Here is a 23,017-nt window from a genome sequence, read left to right on the forward strand (position 1 = left end):
ACCTGAAATCCACATATACTACAAACTGGTGGAGGAGAATATTAAGACTTACTCTCAAAGATATACATCTAATGAGGCACTGTATAATATTTGTGCAGTGCCCTGTAACCCTTATCTAAAATAAATTTGACCTGTACTGATATGGGAAACCTTTGTGTTAACCATACTGTAAATGCTGTTAAATTGAAAGAAATTTTATTCTAGAATGTATAAAACAGAATTACTTATGAAACCCTTTAAAGTAGATACAAAGTGAATATTGATCTCATAATATTCTCACAAAACAGTTTTTAAGCTGATATTTAGAAAACAGTTTGCAGCCATTTCCATACAGGTTGGCACATTAAAGCTGATGGCAGTAGTTAAGTTCAGGTCCGTAAATAAAGTTCCAATCTTTTTAGCAATTAATTTTTCGTAATAAGTATTCAGCTCTCAATTTGTTAAAAATGTATGCAAATGGAGACATCCAAAGGGTTTCAGGCATCCAGGATCCTATAGCCAACTGAAAATAGATTTCCTTTGTAAGTTTGCTATATACATCATTATCCTCTTACGCATCTAACTGAACCTCAATAGCTTGTGAGCTTTTTCTTTAACCCTTTGGAGAAGTGAATTAAAACTGTTTCGTGAAGAAGCAGGTTATTTACACAAGGGAAAGGGAATAGGGGGACTTAATGTCAGATAAAATGTAACTTTTATTCATTATGATTAAAATGTTCTGTATGTTATATTAAATATTGCACAAGACATGTTAAAACATATGCCAACAAATAGGGCAAGACCTGAAAGTGTTTATTCTTCCTGCATGCAGTTATTGACCCATGTTGTTTTTTATTGTTATTTTTACTATTTTCACGCATGCACTACCCTAAATTAAAAGGACAACTAACAACTGGGAAGTTCAGTGTTCATGCATTAAGTTATTTTCATTCACCAAGGTAGGGTCTCTTAAAGGGGTTCGTCCAAGTATTTAAATATTTTAAGTTAGCCCCTTTATAACTGCAACTGAAATGTTTCTCTATGGCAAGAAATGAAACAAAATCAAAAAGTCTGATACACCTGTGCTCCTCTCGGTGCCGCGGTCCCCACTGTCCTGCTCCCAGACTTACCTCTCCACGAGCCTGGTTCCCGTCTGACTAGGCAGCGTGTGCGCCGGCTCTCCTGGACTTAACGGTCCAGCGCCCTCCTAATTGTAGTTAATCTGGCTCGCCCTTATATTCGGCACCTCCCTTTCTGCCTCACCGGATCTTCAGCATCATTTCCTGCTAAATGAAAGCCCTCCAGTGTTCCTGTGTTACCAGTGTTCCTCCGTTTTCCTATGTTATCATCGTTCCTCCGTTTTTCTGTGTTATCATTGTTCCTCAGTGTCCTATTATCCGTTCCTGGCTGTGTTTCCTGTTACCAGTCCCTGGCTGGCTGCTCCGTGTACCAGTTCCTGCCTGCCTGTACCATGTGCCAGCTCCTACCGTGAGTCCCAGCTCATCCTTCCAAGCTGTACACCTGCTGTCATCTCAGGCTTGAACTGTGTCCTACATCTCCCTCCGTACTACCTTGGCTGCCACCGCGGGCCTAGTCGCACCCGTGGAACGACCTGGTGGCACCCCGCCACAGCAAGACCAGTTGCCACTTAGAATCCGGATCCAGGGTGTCAGCTAGTACCATAATCTCCCACGGTGGTCCAGTGGGTCCACAGACTCTTCCCTAAGAGACTCATCCTGACCTCTCCTCTGACCAAGTCCCCCGGTTATTGTGACAAACTTGTAATGAATCTCTAGACCGCACTCACAACCTATTGGACAAACCCCTAGTGGGAAGTGTGCTCTGGTAATACCGTGTGCCCCTCGGTAAATGTAAAACAGCTAGATAAAAATGTGTACCATGCACTACTTTCTGTTTTTACTCAACATGTCTTTATTGCATAAAATAACACATCACTAACAATTATTATCATAAAATGAACCATAAAATTGAACATAAAATCATATTGTTATATATAATATAATATCAGTGGAACATCACCATAGATAGTATTGGGTAAGTAATATGAGATCTTACTTTGTATTCTTATAATATTGCAATCAAATGGTACCTTTGGCAGGGTGCCTGGTTGCAACCAGCACCGCTACTAGTGCTATATATCACAGTGTGTGAACACTAGATACCGCAGTACATAAACAATTGGTGTCACCAAATAAAACCAAATCGATAAAACTGTGCATGCACAAAATAAAAGAAAAAAGGAAGTCACTGAATAACTGAGATCCAGACCAGGATATGGAACATGTTACTACAGTACTTCCAATCGTTGGTAAACAATATATTTGCTATCTCCGATAGATTCTTTCACACAGCTTAGCATTTGTCTCATAGATCACTTGTGGTTATTCCAGTCGGGTAATATCCTTATAGGTTATATATTACCTGCATCGTTTTTTTACTGCCACAATGCCTCCACTGTGCTACATTACCACTACGAACTTGGGATGCTGTGTACTCGTGCTCTCCTTCCTATTTCCACGTTCTGATAGTTGTGATGGAGCGTGCTGGAGCACACAGCTGAATTGCTCCAGGTCCTAGTGCTGGTGTCTGGTGTAATGGAAGCCGGCTTCCTTTTGAGATAATTGTACCGCATCGACCGGTACTCAGAGATAAAACAACGATAGCTAGATCTGTCTGTATTCGTTGCTAGCTATTGAAAAATGGGTTAGACATCCCGAAACGCGTCTAGCAACGAATACAGACAGACCTACCTATCGTTTTATCTCCGAGTACCGGATGAAATAGTGTATAGTGAATTAGTGTATCAGCAGAGTATCAGCAGGTTCGCCCATGCAGAATGGATGTTTTTGGCACACCACAAGGATAAGAAGACCTGGTTCCTGTATACAACCTTTCTTTTTGTGCAGGTTCCCAATAATATGATCTTTCTATGTTGGACCGGCCGATCCTAGCTGTATCAAAGTTGGTGCTTCAAGATATTCAAGGCTAGACACGTTTCAAAGTAACTTTACTCCCTCCCCAGTTGCAAAATACAAATATGCCAGCCATCCAGGGGCGTAATTTGAGGGGGGGGGGGGGGTATTGTAGAAAATGTGTAATTGACATGGTTCTAGGACAAACTGGAAATGGATCATCAGTGAAACTGTAGATACTTCACATTGTCCGAAGAGAGAGTTATATTCCTTTAGTTGGAGAGATACAACTAGAAGTGTATAGTGTACAAGAAAGTTTGAGAGATACATATATTTGTAATATTACGTCACAGTTGGGAAGGGGGTAAGAGGAGATTAAATGCCCTTTAAGTTGTAGCATTTTTCTATGGTGGCCCTGATCCTCCTGGCTAGTATTGCTCGGCTTGCCCTTAGCCCCTTATTAGGGCCTGGAGTTGGAGGAACAGATTTTCTGATTTCCTAAAAGATGAGACTTTTTGAAGATGGAAACGCTCTTCTTACATTCAAGGTATGAAGATCTTCTTGCTCCTGATTGAGAGGCTGTGGTAAGAAAACTGGGAGCATAATCTCTAGAGTGATATTTTTAGATGAAGGGACTTAAGGTAATCCTGGCATTGTCCTTAGATTTGTGAGAACGTTTCTTGCTGTGTTCCTGTGAGGCTGACATCTGTTACAAAACAGAACAAAACAAGTGTTAATAACCCATTCCAACCGGCATTTCTAGCACTAATGTAAGCAGGGTGCAAAAAAGCATAGCCATCCTATACATCCAATGCTGGGGCTAAGGCACTACGTAAACAGAGAGTACATAACACTAAAAGTCATTAGTACATCAATACAGGCACACTATGCAAGTGCAAACCAGCAAAGCCATCTTATATCTGAAAACGGAGTCTGATATTAAGTAAATGAGAGTATAAGCATCATAGCTATAAATACTTCAGTATGCAAACCCATACTGTTGCGGTGGCAGGGAGTACAGGACCTAGACAGCAGTAATCTGCACAGTGTTAATAAACACCAGGGGGCTTTAACATAACAAAAGCAATTTCTACCTCTGTAAGCAGAGGGCAGAGCTTGCTGGCAGAGTGCAATCTGCACATTGTAGCGCCGTAACTTTAAATTCCAGACACCAACTGCATCACATCTGGTTTTCAGCTACCCCTCCCCAGCTCCTGAAAGGGAACACCACTTCCGGTTCTGTAGTCATGGCATCACATAGGTCTGGCCAGCCCTTACCTAAAGTGCAACCAGAGACTGATGCGACCGAGGCACTTCCTTTCCGGCTCCCACTATGATACTGGAGGTAGGCGGGGACTGCAGTAATGTAATGTAGGTGGCCTTCATCCTTCGGGAAGCCATTACAGCCTTATGGGTACCAGTACTCGGGGGGCAGGCGTGTACCGATGCTCACACCCATGTTTAGGCTTCTGAAACAGTGGCCATCTCAGTACACCTTCACGTCTGAGGAATAGGAGTCTCCCCACTCAGTGTGGTCATAACACAGCAGCATAGGTCCTGTCTGTATCTTGACCTAGAGAGAAAAAAAAACACAGTCTCCTAGTTCCTCCGCCCTCTAAAAGGGCTTAACTAGTTAATTGATTACATGTGTACTGCTTGGTACCCTGTCTCTATTTGATAATATATCTGATAATATTACTACTATAATACCGGCCCTATGTACAAGAATACAACTGCTATAATACTGCCACCTATGTACAGGAATATAACTACTATAATACTGCCCCTATGTACAAGAATATAACTACTATAATACTGCCCCCTATGTACAAGAATATAACTACTATAATACTGCCCCCTATGTACAAGAATATAACTACTATAATACTGCCTCCTATGTACAAGAATATAACTACTATAATACTGCACCATATGTACAAGAATATAACTACTATAATACTGCTCCTATGTACAAGAATATAACTACTATAATACTGCCCCCTATGTACAAGAATATAACTACTATAATACTGCCCCCTATGCAAAAGAATATAACTATAATACTGCCCCCTATGTACAAGAATATAACTACTATAATACTGCCCCTTATGTACAAGAATATAACTGCTATAATACTGCCCCCTATGTACAAGAATATAACTACTATAATACTACCCCCTATGTACAAGAATATAACTACTATAATACTACCCCCTATGTACAAGAATATAACTACTATAATACAACCCCATATGTACAAGAATATAACTACTATAATACAACCCCATATGTACAAGAATATAACTACTATAATACTGTCTCCTATGTACAAGAATATAACTACTATAATACTGCCCCTATGTACAAGAATATAACTACTATAATACTGCCCCTATGTACAAGAATATAACCGCTATAATACTGCCCCTATGTACAAGAATATAACTGCTATAATACTGCCCCCTATGTACAAGAATATAACTACTATAATACTGCCCCCTATGTACAAGAATATAACTACTATAATACTGCCCCCTATGTAGAAGAATATAACTACTATAATCCTGCCTCCTATGTAGAAGAATATAACTACTATAATCCTGCCTCCTACAGGTGAGATTTTGTGTGGTGTGAGCTCTTGATCCTTCTCATGTCTGGTGCTAGCTCAGGGCGGGAAATTCCCCAGACAGGGTCCACTCTTCCAGGCCTAAACGGGGAGTGAACTCCCAAAAACCTTCTAGTAGTAATGCAAATGACAAAGTGAAAAGAAAGGAAGAATGTGGACAGAATGCAGACAGTACTGTTGTGAAGAAAAAGGAACAAGAAGTGAAAGTGAGTGAAGTAGCAATGAAAGAAGCAAGTTCCATGTCCAACCAGCATGGAGGAGCACAGGTGATGCAGCAGAGTGTGAGACATGCAGCGGATGCAGGTGCACAGCCCCCCACTCCTGCACGGCAGAGGAGAACGTCCCTGGAGAGACAAACCCTGCGAGAAAACCTGCAGCAGAGGGTGTTCCAGCCCCTGGCAGTGCAAGCTACAAGCCTGGTAAGCAGGGCCGGATTATAGGCGGGGCTCCCGGGGCTCTAGCCCCGGGGCCCCCACCATCTTGCCCCCCCTAGGGGCCCCCACCAGATCGCACTTCCCGTGCCCCCCCTCATGAGCCGAACGCCGCCCGCCGCCTCCGGGCATAGGCGAGCACCTCCCCGGCGATCCAGCCCCTGCATAAACTGCCCGCCCACTCATCCTGCCGCATGGAGAGCCGCCCGCCGCCACTCCGCCCCCCCTTCGGCACAGGTGACCGTTTCCAGGCCCACCTAAACAAGCAACACCCCCCCGGCCCCGCCCCCTCACTCCCGGCTCAACACTGTTTCCCGCTCCGCTTAGTGGCTCCCCGCTCCGCTCAGTGGCTCCTCGCTCCGCTCACAAGCCTCCGTTCACTCCCAGCTTAACACCGCCTCCCCGCCCCCCGCTCCGCTCGCTCCCCGCTCAACACCGCCTCCCCCGCCCCCCGCTCCGCTCGCTCCCCGTTCAACACCGCCTCCGGCTCCCCCGCCCCCCGCTCCGCTCGCTCCCCGCTCACACCCCCCCCTTCCCGGACGAACATGCAACCGCCAACCCCCCTCCTTCCTGGCCGAATAAGCAACCGACCGACTCCCCCCCCACCGGCGAACAAGGAGCGGCAAGACCCCCCCACCCGCCCGAACAGGCACCCGGTCACCCTTACAGGTAAGTATATACTTTATATATATTTTCTGTGTTTATATGTGTATATACAGTGTATATACAGTGTATAAGTGTATATACAGTGTATATGTGTATATACAGTGTATATACAGTGTATATACAGTGTATATACAGTGTATATACAGTGTATATACAGTGTATATGTGTATATACAGTGTATAGGTGTATATACAGTGTATATGTGTATATACGTGTATATACAATGTATATGTGTATATACGTGTATATACAGTGTATATACAGTGTATATACAGTGTATATACAGTGTATATATGTATACACTGTATATACATTCATCTACTGTGTATATGTGTATATATGTATACGCTGTGCATATATGTATCTACTGTGTATATGTGTATATACTGTGTATTTATGCATCTACTGTATATATGCATATACTGTGTATATATGCATCTACTGTGTATATGTGTATGTATGTATACGCTGTGCATATATGCATCTACAGTGTATATGTGTATATATGTATATGCTGTGCATATATGTATCTACTGTGTATATGTGTATATACTGTGTATATATGCATCTACCGTGTATATATGTATATACTGTATATTTATGCATCTACTGTATATATGTATATACTGTGCATATATGCATCTACTGTGTTTATACACGCATATATGTGTGTACATTTATATATATGTGAATGATGTGGTTTTTGTATATACTGTGTATATGGAATGTATGTATATGCTCTATATACAGAATGTGTGTGTGTATTTCCCGTATGTGTGTGTAAATGCTGTATATACTGAATGTGTGTGTGTGTATTTTCCATATGTGTGTGTAATTGCTGTACATACTGAATGTGTGTGTATTTTCTATATGTGTATATACTCTGGGTATTAGTTTATAAATGTATATGAGTGCATAAATGTGTGTGTATAAGTGTATACTTGTGTGTATATATGGGTGCAAGTATACGAGTGTAGAACTTTATGTGTGTGTGTATATGTATATAAATGTGGGTAATTGTAAAAACATGTCTGTATAAGGGTACATTCACAAGAACGTATGGGGACGTATATCTGGCCACAAATTTGCTACCGGATATACTTCCCTCAAAGGCGTCCATAGCGCCTAGGCTCGGTACTGTGAGCACCACGAGTACTCACTGTTTCGTGCTGTGGCCACTGTATGTAGCTGTGTTACTGGGGATGAGGCGGCTGTATGTAGCTGTGCTACTGGGGTGAGGCGAATGTATGTAGCTGTGTTACTGGGGGAGGCGAATGTATGTAGCTGTGTTACTCGGGATGAGGCGGCTGTATGTAGCGGTGTTACTGGGGATGAGGCGGTTGTATGTAGTTGTGTTACTGGGGATGAGGCGGCTGTATGTAGCTGTGTTACTGGGGTGAGGCGAATGTATGTAGCTGTGTTACTGGGGGAGGCGAATGTATGTAGCTGTGTTACTCGGGATGAGGCGGCTGTATGTAGCGGTGTTACTGGGGATGAGGCGGTTGTATGTAGTTGTGTTACTGGGGATGAGGCGGCTGTATGTAGCTGTGTTACTGGGGATGAGGCGGCTGTATGTAGCTGTGCTACTGGGGTGAGGCGAATGTATGTAGCTGTGTTACTGGGGTGAGGCGAATGTATGTAGCTGTGTTACTGGGGGAGGCGAATGTATGTAGCTGTGTTACTGGGGGCGAGGCGGCTGTATGTAGCTGTGTTACTGGGGGCGAGGCGGCTGTATGTAGCTGTGCTACTGGGGGCGAGGCGGCTGTGTGTAGCTGTGTTACTGGGGATGAGACGGCTGTATGTAGCTGTGTTACTGGGGGTGAGGCAGCTGTATGTAGCTGTGTTACTGGGGATGAGGAGGCTGTATGTAGCTGTGTTACTGGGGGTGAGGCGGCTGTATGTAGCTGTGTTACTGGGGATGAGACAGATGTATGTAGCTGTGTTACTGGGGGTGAGGCAGCTGTATGTAGCTGTGTTACTGGGGGTGAGGCAGCTGTATGTAGCTGTGTTACTGGAGGGTTGGCGGCTGTATGTAGCTGTGTTACTGGGGGCGAAGCGGCTGTATGTAGCTGTGTTACTGGGGGCCAGGCGGCTGTATGTAGCTGTGTTACTGGTGGTGAGACGGCTGTATGTAGCTGTGTTACTGGGTACGAGGCGGCTGTATGTAGCAGTGTTACTGGGGTGAGGCGGCTGTATGTAGCTGTGTTACTGGGGTGAGGCGGCTGTATGTAGCTGTGTTACTGGGGGACGAGGCACCTTATGTAGCAGTGTTACTGGGGTGAGGCGGCTGTATGTAGCTGTGTTACTGGGGTGAGGCGGCTGTATGTAGCTGTGTTACTGCTGGGATAGTGGAAAGGAAGCAGCAGGACGTGTGTGTACGCTACACTTAGTGGGGGCCTCCACCAGATTTTGCGCCCAGGGGCCCCCACCAACCTTAATCCGGCCCTGCTGGTAAGACAAAACTGAAGGAGACGGATGCAGCAAAGCCACCTGGACCTGTACCCCGTCCAGCACAGCAAGGTAAGGAGACCGCACAGGCCCCTGAGCTGCAGTTGGAGGAGGAGATACCTACCCTGGTAAGGAGGATAGTGGGGAGCAGAGTAACCATAACACAAATGAGTCAGTTCCCTGTAGATCAGACCCTCCCCCCAATACCCAAAGTGAGGCCCATCAGGAACCTCTTTGAAATTCCTGGAGGTGTCGCGCTCTCTCTCTTACCTCTGGTGCACACTACACTGGGCAGGCATTTAACCCCTTAAGGACCTGGCCCTTTTTAGTTCTTTCACTTCCATTTTTCACTCCCCACCTTCAAAAATTTTTAGTTTAGCACATAAAGAGCTTTGTGATGGCTTGTTTTCTGCGTAACAAATTGCACTTCATAGTGATGGTATTTAATTTTCCTTGTTGTGTCCTGGGAAGCGGGGAAAATATTCCAAAATACAGAGAAAATGGTGAAAAAAACGCATTTGCTCCATTTTCTTGTGGGCTTGGATTTTACGGCTTTCACTTTGCGCCCAAATGACATGTCTACTTTATTCTTTGGGTTGGTGCGATCACGGGGTTACCAAGTTTGTATAGGTTTTATAATGTTTTCATGCATTTACAAAAAATTTTTTTTTTTATTTTGCCATCTTCTGGCGCTAATAACTTTTTTATACTTTGGTATACAGAGCTGTGGGTGGTCTCATTTTTTTCAACTTTTGATGACTTTTTCAATGCTGCCATTTTTAAGACTGTACGACCTTTCGATCACTTTTTATAGAATTTTTTATATTTTTAAAAATGGCAAAAAAGTGCCATTTTTGACTTTGGCCACTATTTTCCGTTACGGTGTTATGCACAGTGGTAAAATGCAGGGGAGGTTGTCCATCTCAATGCCAACTGTGAGACGGTCAGATGTAACCTGTGCGGAAAGATGGGCCACCCACACAGCCTGGCACAACTTCGCCAGGGACTTCTCAGACAATAAGATGGTACAGGAGGCAGATGCTTTAGAGGAGGAGACCATAGGGAGGTACAACAGGGGTCAGTTGATAAAGTACCAGAACCTCAGCAGTCTGACAGTGCTCAGGATAGTATAGAGAGAGTCACTCAGGACCAGTCTCAGGCATCCACCTCTGTAATATCATCTGAATTTGAGGCGACAAAAAAGAACAAGAGGAAAAAAATAAATAAATAGATAAATCCTCCTGGCACAAAAACCAAAAGAAAAGCCAGTGCTGAGGTCGGGGTCATTGGCCTTTCCAACCAGTTTGATGCTCTGTCAAAGTCAGATGGTAATTATGATTGAGAGCGCATTCATAATGAGTGTGAAGCGGACACGGGATCATCCAACTAAAAAGAAGCTCCCTCCTGTAAAGGCTGCTCTGGAGTCAGACATGGAGACAGGTGGTAGACAAGGACACTCTGACATATGATGATGGGGGTCCCGGCTCTGCTCTTTTTCATTGTTTTCTCTAAAAGTTGCTTCTAGCAATATCAACAGCATTAAAGTAAGAAGGACTAGACATGCTGTGTATGACCACCTGAGATATCTCGATGCTGAGACGTGTCTGACCACCTTAGGGCATCTCCGTGACAACGGCCGTTTTGCCCGTATAACGCTTCTTGTGGCTTGCTGATCATGTGACCACTCAGATCATGACATCATATACCTTGTGTCACACCTATCTAAAACACTATTGGTTACTAAGTCTCACGATGCACTTGTGCTAAAGGCCTGACCCCTAGCATATTATTGGTTTTCATATCTGAAGCTGAAAAGCTCTCAAGGTTCAATTTTTTTACACAAAACATACTTATTCAAATGGGGAAAAAGAAACTGATCCCATGTTAGTAGATGTCTGATATTGTGATAACTTAAATTGTAGCCAGATCATTATGCTGCCATAGCAGCAAAATGGCGCCTGCTAAAAGGATAGAGGAAAGGACTCCTCCAAAATGGTGCCCGCCTTCAGATGCATATGCGTATTTGAAGCGCAGATTAAAAGGTAGAAGTAAAAGCTCTTGAAAGATGGCGCCTGCCTCCGGATGCCCATGTGTATCGGCATATTCTTCCCCATTATATATATTTCGCAAGTGCACTTATTACATAACAACCTGTGTAACATGTATAGTTAGGAGTGGGATAAATCATTGATTTGCATATGCAACTTCAATTTTTCTCTGAAGCTAACTATGCTCACTACCAGTTATTATAACATATATCATAACATCTATGTAGAATAGTGTAGGCTGCACATTCAATTAGTCACTGGAATAAGTGTGGTATAGTGCTAAATAGTGAGGGGAGCAACAATATTTAAAAGAGTAAACCAAAGCCACATGACCTAACCAAGGGACCATGTATACAGTTAAAGGTTACTCATTGGGGATGAGTAATTTTTCATTTACCCCTATTGGTCCCATTGCACTGGATTTAAGTATCCACCTGGCCTCTTTTTGGTGAAGTAGACGATCGCGACCACCTCCTTGCGCTAGTGGCGGTACTTGTTCTATAGCTGCAAATTTCAACATTTCTGGTTTGGCATTATGATATAATCTTACATGCTCGATTAATCTTATAGCATCTATTGTTCTAATGGATTTCACATGTTCTCTAAATCTTATGATCAACTTCCTAATGGTCTTCGCAATGTAAAAGTACCCACATGGACACATTATAACGTACACTACGCATTTAGACCTACAAGTCAGGAATTGTCTAACACATACTTTTTGGTGCCAAAAATGTATAACTTTTGACTTCAAATATTGGTTACAAAAATTGCAATGCTCACATTTGTTTTTTTTTATCAAATACATTTTTATTGGAAACCAAACAGTAGTTTTTCATTTTTTTGCATTTAAACAACATATACATTACAAATGCTCACATTTGTGGTTACCAACTGGTACATTGGTTGTTAACCAGTTATCTTTCTTCTCTTTTTCCAAGACACTCTTTACTAGTTCCGTTTTTATAGTTTTTCCTCACCTAAAAGGTATAAATGACACTGTAGAAGGATTTTTAGAAAGGCTGAGGATTTGAAATCTAGATTATTAACAAGAGCTTACCCCCTCCCATTGATAGAGGAAGCTTTTGAAGCAAGATAGAAATGAGATCCTCAAACACAGTGTCATAAAGAAAGACAAATCTCAACAAGATAGACTGGTGTTTTGTTTTGGCTACTCTCCAATGGCTAATATAATCAAATTGGCCATCTATAAGAATTGGCATCTTATAGAGGGGGGATAAAGATCTGGACAATCTGGCAATCAACAGACCAGTTCATATGCGGAATTGATGGATATATTAAAGGAAGGTCTTGAGGCTAATCTCATATCTAAAGAAGATGAATTTAAATTCTTGCACGTAAGACATAATAAATAAATCACAAGATACTTCAGTGACGCCGAATACATACCTTGCAACTTTGTAAGAGGTATATCGGTGGGTCAATATATGAGAGCACAAAGAAATTGCTCTGACGAAGAGGATTTTACAGTATATACAAGTTTTCAAGCAAGAGGCTACCCGAAGAAATCCCTACATAGGGCATATCAAAAGGTTAGATCCACCTGTAGACAAACATTGATGGTAGATAAACAAGAAATGCACCAAAAACAAACAGTCAGATGTGTTGCCACTAGAGATGAGCGAGCACTAAAATGCTCGGGTACTCGTTATTCGAGACGAACTTTTCCCGATGCTCGAGTGCTCGTCTCGAATAACGAGCCCCATTGAAGTCAATGGGAGACTCGAGGGGACGGCATGCAGAGGCAGCGGCAGCAGGCTAGAGAGTGTCATGGTGACATACCCTAAATGGACTCAGGCTTCAAACCAATGGGTGGCAGAGAGGAACCAAAGGAGGTGAGCAAGAAGCGGTCAAATAATATCGGTACATGATAAAAGTTTGCCAGTATATGCCAGTATATTTTGTGGATTACACAGCAGGGTGGCGACAAAGTTAACATGGAAGCCATGAAAACAACCCAAAATTCTGCCTGACACAGCTCGTTTGATAAGGGGAACATGTATGGAGGCAGTGAACTAGTAGTAGATTAAAGGTGCTGCAGTTAAAACTATGTTAGTTGGATCTTGGCATGGAGCTGGCGCTCCGCTGCCAGGCGAGCTTTCGCCAATCCAAGCCCCTGTCTCTAGGCTACTCCCCAAACAGCACTTCTAAGAACCTTTTGTATAAGATCAAGTGTAGTAGCGTTCTTATAAGTTTGGGATATGGCGGGTGAGGGGAATGTAAACAGATGCGCAAGAAGCGCTGAAATAATATCGGTAAATGATAAAAGTTTGCCAGTATATTTTGGGGATTACACAGCAGGGTGGCGACAAAGTTAACAAGTTTGATGTGGAAGCCATGAAAACAACCCAAAATTCTGCCTGACACAGCTCGTTTGATAAGGGGACCATGTATGGAGGCAGTGAACTAGTAGTAGATTAAAGGTGCTGCAGTTAAAACTATGTTAGTTGGATCTTGGCATGGAGCTGGCGCTCCGCTGCCAGGCGAGCTTTCGCCAATCCAAGCCCCTGTCTCTAGGCTACTCCCCAAACAGCACTTCTAAGAACCTTTTGTATAAGATCAAGTGTAGTAGCGTTCTTATAAGTTTGGGATATGGCGGGTCAGGGGAATGTAAACAGATGCGCAAGAACCGCTGAAATAATATCGGTTAATCATAAAAGTTTGCCAGTAAATTTTGTGGATAACACAGCAGGGTGGCGACAAAGTTAACAACTTTGATGTGGAATCCATGAAAACAACCCAAATTTCTGCCTGACACACCTCGTTTTGGATAGTGCCTGTATGTGGCAGTCCAAAAAAGTTTTCAAACCAGAGGAGCAGGTAGGTGGCCCTCCAGAAAAATGGAATAGATTGAGTGCCTGTATGTGGCAGTCCAAAAAAGTTTTCAAACCAGAGGAGCAGGTAGGTGGCCCTCCAGAAAAATGAAATAGATTGAGTGCCTGTATGTGACAGTCCAAAAAAGTTTTCAAACCAGAGGAGCAGGTAGGTGGCCCTCCAGAAAAATGGAATAGATTGAGTGCCTGTATGTGGCAGTCCAAAAAAGTTTTCAAACCAGAGGAGCAGGTAGGTGGCCCTCCAGAAAAATGAAATAGATTGAGTGCCTGTATGTGGCAGTCCAAAAAAGTTTTCAAACCAGAGGAGCAGGTAGGTGGCCCTCCAGAAAAATTGAATAGATTGAGTGCCTGTATGTGGCACTCCCAAAAATTGTTTAAAACAGAGGACTGGGTAGGTGGCCCTCCAGAAAAATTAAATTCATTGTTAGGATCAGTGGATCCTCTGGACCACCGCGGGAGATGTAACTAGCCAACACCCGGAACCGGAGCCTAGCGGCACCTGGTTTTCACCAGAGCCCGCCGCAAAGCGGGTTGGACTTGCTGCGGCAGGATACCACTAGGTCGTTCCCAGGTGTGACTAGCCCACGGTGGCAGCCGAGGTCGAGGTACCTTAACGGATGACAAACTCGTAGTCGGGTCCAGGCACAGGGTCAGGGCAGGCGGCAGAGATGCAACGTCAGGTTCAAGTCCGGGGTCAGCAACAGGAGGTCCAGGCAGGAGGGAACGGGAACACAGGCACACAGCAACAGGGAGGAACACAGGTAACACGGCAACACAGGACTCAGGAACGGGAACACACAGGAATACACTGGAACGCAGGAATACAGGAATACGCAGGAACACAGCAATACTCGCTAGGAAGCTTTCTCTAAGGCTAAGAGGCACAAAGATCCGGCAGGGAATGATGGGAAACAAAGGGTTATATACAAAACAGGAAATGACCAATACTAATCACCTGTGCGCTGGCCCTTTAAATCTTGAGGCAGTGCCGCGCGCGCGCCCTAGGGAGCGGGGCCGCGCGCGAGACCCAGTCCGGACGGGAGCGGGAGCCAGGAGAGGTGAGTGCACCGGAGCAGCACTGGGACAGCGGAGGGAGGCACGGGTGCACCTGCGATCCGCGATATGGATCGCGGGGGTGCCCGCAACGGAGGCACGGGTGCACCCCCGATCCGTGGTATGGATCGCGGGGGTGCCCGTGACAGTACCCCCCCCTTCGGCCTCCCCCTCTTCTTCTTGGTCCCAAGAAACCTCTGGAGGAGAGTCCGATCAAAAATATTCTCTTCAGGCTCCCAGGATCTCTCCTCAGGCCCGAACCCCTTCCAATCTACAAGGAAGAACCGCTTACCCCTTACGAACTTCATGTCCAGAACCTCCTTGACTTCATATACATCTGGAGAATCAGCCTCAGGAGCCGGAGGAGGGGATTGCTGGGTGAAGCGGTTCAAGACGACTGGCTTCAGGAGGGATACATGAAAGGAGTTCGGGATGCGCATAGATGGAGGAAGGCGGAGCTTGTATGCCACTTGATTAATGCGCTTGATTACCTCAAAGGGGCCAAGGAACCGGGGCCCAAGTTTATAGCTGGGTATCTTAAGCCGGACGTATCTGGAGGATAGCCATACTTTGTCACCAGGAGAGAAGACAGGAGGAGCTCGACGTCTTTTATCAGCCTGGGTCTTGGTACGGTCTGAAGCTCGTAGAAGGGACTGGCGGGTCTGGTCCCAAACAGCCTTGAGATCCTGCACCAGATCCTCCACCGCAGGGACAACAGAGGGAGTAGACAGCGGGAGAGGTGGGCGAGGAATACGTCCATAGACCACGAAGAACGTAGCCGAACCAGTAGATCCCGAGTCCAGAGAATTGTAAGAGAACTCAGCCCAAGGTAGAAGGTCAGTCCAATTGTCTTGACGGGCTGAGACGAAGTGGCGCAAGTAGCAGCCCAAAGTCTGGTTCACCCTCTCTACTTGACCATTCGACTGAGGGTGGTAAGCAGAAGAAAAGTCAAGGATGACCTGCAGTTGGTTACATAAAGAACGCCAGAATTTAGAGACAAACTGGACTCCTCGATCGGACACAATGTGAAGCGGAAGGCCATGCAGACGGAAGATATGTTTGAAGAACAAACTGGCAAGCTGTGGAGAAGACGGAAGACCTGGAAGGGGAACAAAATGGGACATTTTGGAAAACCGGTCCGTCACCACCCAGATGACAGTATTGCCCGAGGAGACAGGCAAATCAGTAACAAAGTCCATTGCCACGTGAGACCACGGGCGACTGGGTATCGGCAACGGGAGTAACAGTCCAGCCGGTTTGAGACGAGAGGCTTTATTGCGGGCACAGGAGGAGCAGGATCCCACAAATTCCCGAACATCTTTGACCAGGTCTGGCCACCAGTAATAGCGGGAGATGAGGGCCAATGAGCGCTGCACCCCAGGGTGCCCAGCCAGACGAGAAGAATGTCCCCAAGACAGAATCCTCTTCCTGAGAGCAGGTCTAACATACGTCTTGCCAGAAGGCAGCTGCCGAAGGTCCACCGGAGCTGCAACAACAAGCTGATCAGGAGAAATTATGTGCCGAGGAACTGGTTCATCTCCAACAACATCTGACGAACGGGACAGAGCATCAGCCTTGACATTCTTGTCTGCCGGACGAAAATGAATCAGCAAGTCAAAGCGGGAGAAGAACAAAGACCACCGGGCTTGCCTGGGATTCAGGCGCTGGGCTGTCTGGAGGTACAGAAGATTCTTGTGGTCAGTGTACACACAAACAGGATGGAGAGCTCCCTCCAGAAGATATCGCCATTCTTCAAGAGCAAGTTTGATGGCTAATAGTTCTCTGTCTCCAATGGAATAATTTCTCTCAGCTGGAGAAAAAGTCTTGGAAAAGAAACCGCAAGTCAAAGTTCGGCCCTTGGGCCCTTTCTGAGTGAGCACCGCTCCAGCTCCTATGGAGGATGCGTCCACCTCCAGAAGAAAGGGTTTGTCCGTATCTGGCCTAGAGAGTACGGGAGCCGAGGAGAAAGCAGACTTTAACTTGGAGAAGGCCATTTCAGCAGCTGGAGACCAGGCACGTGGATTGGCACCCTTCTTGGTGAGCGCCACGATGGGGGACACCAGAGTGGAGAAATGGGGAATAAACTGACGGTAATAGTTCGCAAACCCCAGGAACCTCTGTATGGCTCGGAGACCCTCTGGACGTGGCCACTGAAGAACTGCAGACAGCTTCGCGGGGTCCATCTGGAGACCTCTGTTGGAAATTATGTAACCAAGGAAGGGAAGGCAGTGCTGGTGAAACAGGCATTTTTCTAACTTGGCATAGAGGTGATTGGCACGAAGTCGACCTAGAACTTGTCGTACGTGTGCCTGGTGGGACTCAAGGTCTGGAGAGTACACCAAGATGTCATCGAGGTAGACCACGACACAAGTATAAAGAAGGTCCCGAAAAATGTCGTTCACAAACTCCTGAAAAACAGCAGGGGCATTACACAGTCCAAAGGGCATCACTAGGTACTCAAAGTGCCCGTCACGGGTGTTAAACGCCGTCTTCCACTCATCACCTTTGCGGATCCGGATGAGATTGTAAGCACCACGGAGGTCCAGCTTGGAGAACACCTTGGAACCACGTAGGCGATCAAAGAGTTCTGTAATCAACGGCAGGGGGTAACGTTTTTTTACCGTGATCTTATTCAGCCCACGATAGTCTATACAGGGACGTAGGGAGCCGTCCTTCTTGGTAACGAAGAAAAAACCTGCGCCAGCCGGAGAGGAGGACTTGCGTATAAAACCCCTCTGCAGATTCTCCTTGATGTAGTCGGACATGGCTAGAGACTCAGGTACAGAAAGAGGGTAGACACGACCTCTGGGAGGAGTGGCGCCAGGAAGAAGATCCACAGGGCAATCATAGGGACGATGTGGTGGTAGAATCTCCGCCTGCTTCTTGGAGAAAACGTCCGAAAAGTCCCGATAACAAGCTGGCAGACCCTCCAGAGACTTGGGAGCCAGAGTCGAAGTCCTCACAGGTAGCGGACGGGGAATCTGCATACAACGTGAAGCACAGTTCGGACCCCAACGGAGGATATGCCCGGAGGACCAGTCCAGTACAGGGGCATAAAGCTGCAACCAGGGGAGACCCAGCAGTAGAGCAGATGTGCTTTGGGGCAGCACAAAAAACGAAAGTCTCTCTTGATGTAGGGCACCAACTTGCAGAAGCAGGGGCTCCGTGCGAAACCAGATGGGTACAGAGAGAATCTGACCATTGACCGAGGCAATAGACAATGGCTTCTCGAGACGAACCACCGGGAAGTGATGCCGAGAGACCAAGGCTGCATCCACGAAGTTCGCTGTAGAGCCCGAGTCCAGGAAGGCAGTAACCTGGATCTGGGTACCGGTGCCAACGCTGAGGAGCACGGGAAGAGTTAGACGTGGAGAAGCTGTATTTACACCTAGGGACGCTTCTCCCAAGAAGCCTAGGTGCTGGCGTTTCCCGGACGTTGAGGACGGACAGGGCAGGAACCGATGAAATGCTCAGGGCTGGCACAGTACAGACAGAGGTTCTCCTGTCGGCGTCTTGAACGCTCTCGTAGAGTGAGCCGGGTTCGGTCAACCTGCATGGGTTCCTCAGCAGAAGATTCAGGCGGGCCCTGGAGCGGCCTTTGGAAGACTGGCGCCAGGCGAGGAATGCGTCTAACACGGCCTTGGGGATACTCGGAGCGTAGTTCCTCAGCTCGCTCCTTAAACCGAACATCAATTCGAGTGGCCAAGGTGATGAGGTCACTCAGAGTAGATGGAAGATCCCGAGCTGCCAGTGCGTCCTTGACCTGCGCAGAGAGCCCTTTCTTAAATGTAGCGATGAGGGCTGCATCGTTCCACGCAAGTTCAGAAGCCAGGGTGCGGAATTGAACTGCGTACTCTCCCACCGATGAGTTGCCCTGACGCAAGTTCAACAATGCAGACTCCGCAGAGGAGGCTCGTGCTGGTTCCTCGAAGACTGACCGGAACTCTGACAGAAACGCAGTGAGGTTAGGCGGAGTAGCCCAGGCCAGGGCTTTCCCGGAAAGAAGACTGAGGACAAATGCCACCTTGGACCGCTCTGTGGCAAATTGCGACGGCATCAGTTCTATGTGCAAGGAGCACTGGGTTATGAAGCCCCTGCACATCTTTGGATCTCCATCATACTTGCCGGGCAAAGAGAGGCGTAGCCTGGGTTCAGCAGACTGTTGCTGATGTTGCTTAGCAAGTAGTTGTTGGAGCATGGCGGTGACTTGCTCTAGCTGATTCCGCTGTGCTGCAATCTGCCGGGACTGGTGGATCACGATGGTGGCGAGATCAGGCTGACTGGGAGAAGGAGCCTCGGCGGGATCCATGGCCGGATCTTACTGTTAGGATCAGTGGATCCTCTGGACCACCGCGGGAGATGTAACTAGCCAACACCCGGAACCGGAGCCTAGCGGCACCTGGTTTTCACCAGAGCCCGCCGCAAAGCGGGTTGGACTTGCTGTGGCAGGATACCACTAGGTCGTTCCCAGGTGTGACTAGCCCACGGTGGCAGCCGAGGTCGAGGTACCTTAACGGATGACAAACTCGTAGTCGGGTCCAGGCACAGGGTCAGGGCAGGCGGCAGAGATGCAACGTCAGGTTCAAGTCCGGGGTCAGCAACAGGAGGTCCAGGCAGGAGGGAACGGGAACACAGGCACACAGCAACAGGGAGGAACACAGGTAACACGGCAACACAGGACTCAGGAACGGGAACACACAGGAATACACTGGAACGCAGGAATACAGGAATACGCAGGAACACAGCAATACTCGCTAGGAAGCTTTCTCTAAGGCTAAGAGGCACAAAGATCCAGCAGGGAATGATGGGAAACAAAGGGTTATATACAAAACAGGAAATGACCAATACTTATCACCTGTGCGCTGGCCCTTTAAATCTTGAGGCAGTGCCGCGCGCGCCCTAGGGAGCTGGGCCGCGCGCGAGACCCAGTCCGGACGGGAGCGGGAGCCAGGAGAGGTGAGTGCACCGGAGCAGCACTGGGACAGCGGAGGGAGGCACGGGTGCACCCGCGATCCGCGATATGGATCGCGGGGGTGCCCGCAACGGAGGCACGGGTGCACCCCCGATCCGTGGTATGGATCGCGGGGGTGCCCGTGACATGCATAAAGTACTATAGCTAGAGCCAGTGGGCCCTGTCAAAAAATAGCCAGTTTCCTCTGCTTTAGTGTACAAAGAGGAGGAGAAGGACGAAAATGAGGAGGAGGAGGAGTGCATAAATTATTCAGGTTGAGCTTCCTTCACCTGGTGGAGATTGGAAATTATGAGAAATCCAGGCTTTATTCATCTTAATAAGCGTCAGCCTGTCAGCGCTGTCAGCGCTGTCAGTCGACAGGCGTGTACGCTTATCGGTGATGATGCCACCAGCTGCACTGAAAACCCGCTCGGACAAGACGCTAGCGGCAGGGCAGGCAAGAACCTCCAAGGCGTACAACGCCAGATCGTGCCACATGTCCAGCTTTGAAACCCAGTAGTTGTAGGGAGCTGTGTGATCATTTAGGACGATGGTATGGTCAGCTACGTACTCCCTCACCATCTTTCTGTAAAGATAAGCCCTACTCTGCCGAGACTGGGGACAGGTGACAGTGTCTTGCTGGGGTGACATAAAGCTGGCAAAAGCCTTGTAAAGCGTACCCTTGCCAGTGCTGGACAAGCTGCCTGCTCGCCTACTCTCCCTCGCAACTTGTCCCGCAGAACTACGCACTCTGCCGCTAGCGCTGTCAGAAGGGAATACACAGTTTCAGCTTGTGCACCAGGGCCTGCTGGTATTCATGCATTCTCACACTCCTTTCCTCTCCAGGGATGAGAGTGGAAAGATTTTGCTTGTACCGTGGGTCCAGGAGAGTGAATACCCAGTAATCGGAGCTGGAATAAATTCTTTGAACGCGAGGGTCACGGGATAGGCAGCCTAGCATGAAATCTGCCATATGCGCCAGAGTCCCAACGCGCAAGAATTCACTCCCCTCACTGGCCTGACTGCCCATTTCCTCCTCCTCCAACTCCTCCAACTCCTCTTCTTCTGCCCATACACGCTGAACAGTGAAGGTCTGAGCAATGCTCCCCTCTTGTGTCTCGCCAACATTCTCCTCCTCTTCCTCCTCCACCTCCTCCGATATGCGCTGAGAAACAGACCTGAGGGTGCTTTGGCTATCAACAAGGGAATCTTCTTCCCCCGTCTCTTGTGATGAGCGCAAAGCTTCCGACTTCATGCTGATCAGAGAGTTTTTCAACAGGCCAAGCAGCGGGATGGTGAGGCTGATGATGGCGGCATCGCCACTGACCATCTGTGTTGACTCCTCAAAGTTACTCAGCACCTGACAGATATCAGACATCCACGTCCACTCCTCATTGTAGACTTGAGGAAGCTGACTGACCTGACTACCAGTTCTGGTGGAAGTTGACATCTGGCAGTCTACAATCGCTCTGCGCTGCTGGTAAACTCTGGATAACATGGTTAATGTTGAATTCCACCTCGTGGGCACGTCGCACAACAGTCGGTGAGCGGGCAGTTGGAGGCGGCGCTGCGCTGCCCTGAGAGTGGCAGCATCTGTGCTGGACTTCCTGAAATGCGCACAGATGCGGCGCACCTTCGTGAGCAAATCAGACAGATTGGGGTATGTCTTGAGGAAACGCTGAACTATCAGATTTAACACATGGGCCAGGCATGGCACATGTGTCAGTCTGCCGAGTTGCAGAGCCGCCACCAGGTTACGGCCGTTGTCACACACAACCATGCCTGGCTTCAGGTTCAGCGGTGCCAGCCACAGATCAGTCTGCGCCATGATGCCCTGTAATAGTTCTTGGGCGGTGTGCCTTTTATCGCCTAGGCTCAGCAGTTTGAGCACCGCCTGCTGTCGCTTAGCGACGGCACTGCTGCTGTGCCTAGAGCTAGCGACTGATGGCGCCATGCCCACGGATGGTAGTTCGGAGGAGGAGGTGGAGGAGGGGTGGGAGGAGGAGGAGGCATAGTAGGCCTTTGAGACCTGGACCGAGGTAGGCCCCGCAATCCTCGGCGTCGGCAGTATATGACCAGCCCCAGGGTCAGACTCGGTCCCAGCCTCCACCAAGTTAACCCAATGTGCCGTCAGCGATATATAGTGGTCCTGCCCGGCAGCACTCGTCCACGTGTCCGTGGTCAGGTGGACCTTGTCAGAAACGGCGTTGGTCAGGGCACGGATGATGTTGTCTGACACGTGCTGGTGCAGGGCTGGGACGGCACATCGGGAAAAGTAGTGGCGGCTGGGGACCGAATACCGAGGGGCGGCCGCCGCCATGAGGTTGCGAAAGGCCTCGGTCTCTACTAGCCTATAGGGCAGCATCTCCAGGCTAAGCAATCTGGAGATGTGGACATTAAGGGCTTGGGCGTGCGAGTGGGTTGCACTATATTTTCTTTTCCTCTCCAGCGTCTGGGGTATGGAGAGCTGAACGCTGGTGGATGCTGTGGAGGATCGTGGAGGCGACGATGGGATTTTTGTGCCAGGGTCCTGGGCAGGGGGCTGACTATCAGCTGACACAGGGGAAGGAGCAGTGGTGTGCACGGCCGGAGGTGAACGGGCTTGGTGCCACTGATTCGGGTGTTTAGCATTCATATGCCTGCGCATACTGGTGGTAGTTAAGCTAGTAGTGGTGGAACCCCTGCTGATCCTGGTTTGGCAAAGGTTGCACACCACAGTCCGTCGGTCATCCGGTGTTTCCTTAAAGAAGCTCCAGACTTCTGAAAATCTAGCCCTCGCCGCGGGAGCCCTCGCCACGGGAGCTTCACTACGTGACACATTTGGCGCTGATGCACCTGCTCTGGCCCTGCCTCTCCGTCTGGCCCCACCACTGCCTCTTCCAACCTGTTCTGCTATAGGACTAGGCGTAAGTAAGCACACTGATGAGATGACGCTGAGTTATGAAAAAATAAATGTAAAATAAAAAGGAAATGGCAGACTGTGCCTAATTGAAATCCAACCCCTAATAAATTTTCCCACTTCGGTCT

The 23,017-nt window shown here is 47.6% G+C and overlaps 1 long non-coding RNA gene across 1 annotated transcript in view; it reads right to left on the minus strand.

Annotated features, from left to right (window-relative positions):
- Positions 1-1,912: 1,912 nt before the first annotated feature.
- Positions 1,913-23,017, minus strand: part of LOC140070758 (uncharacterized) — a 45,339-nt gene continuing 24,234 nt past the window's right edge. Inside the window, exons 3-4 of the long non-coding RNA XR_011848980.1 lie at positions 4,191-4,485; positions 1,913-3,618 (exon numbers count right to left, since the gene is read on the minus strand). This is a non-coding gene — a long non-coding RNA (uncharacterized lncRNA). The remainder of the gene's footprint in view (positions 3,619-4,190; positions 4,486-23,017) is intronic.

The sequence above is a fragment of the Engystomops pustulosus genome, chromosome 7, assembly GCF_040894005.1.
Source record: "Engystomops pustulosus chromosome 7, aEngPut4.maternal, whole genome shotgun sequence".
Taxonomy (NCBI): domain Eukaryota; kingdom Metazoa; phylum Chordata; class Amphibia; order Anura; family Leptodactylidae; genus Engystomops; species Engystomops pustulosus.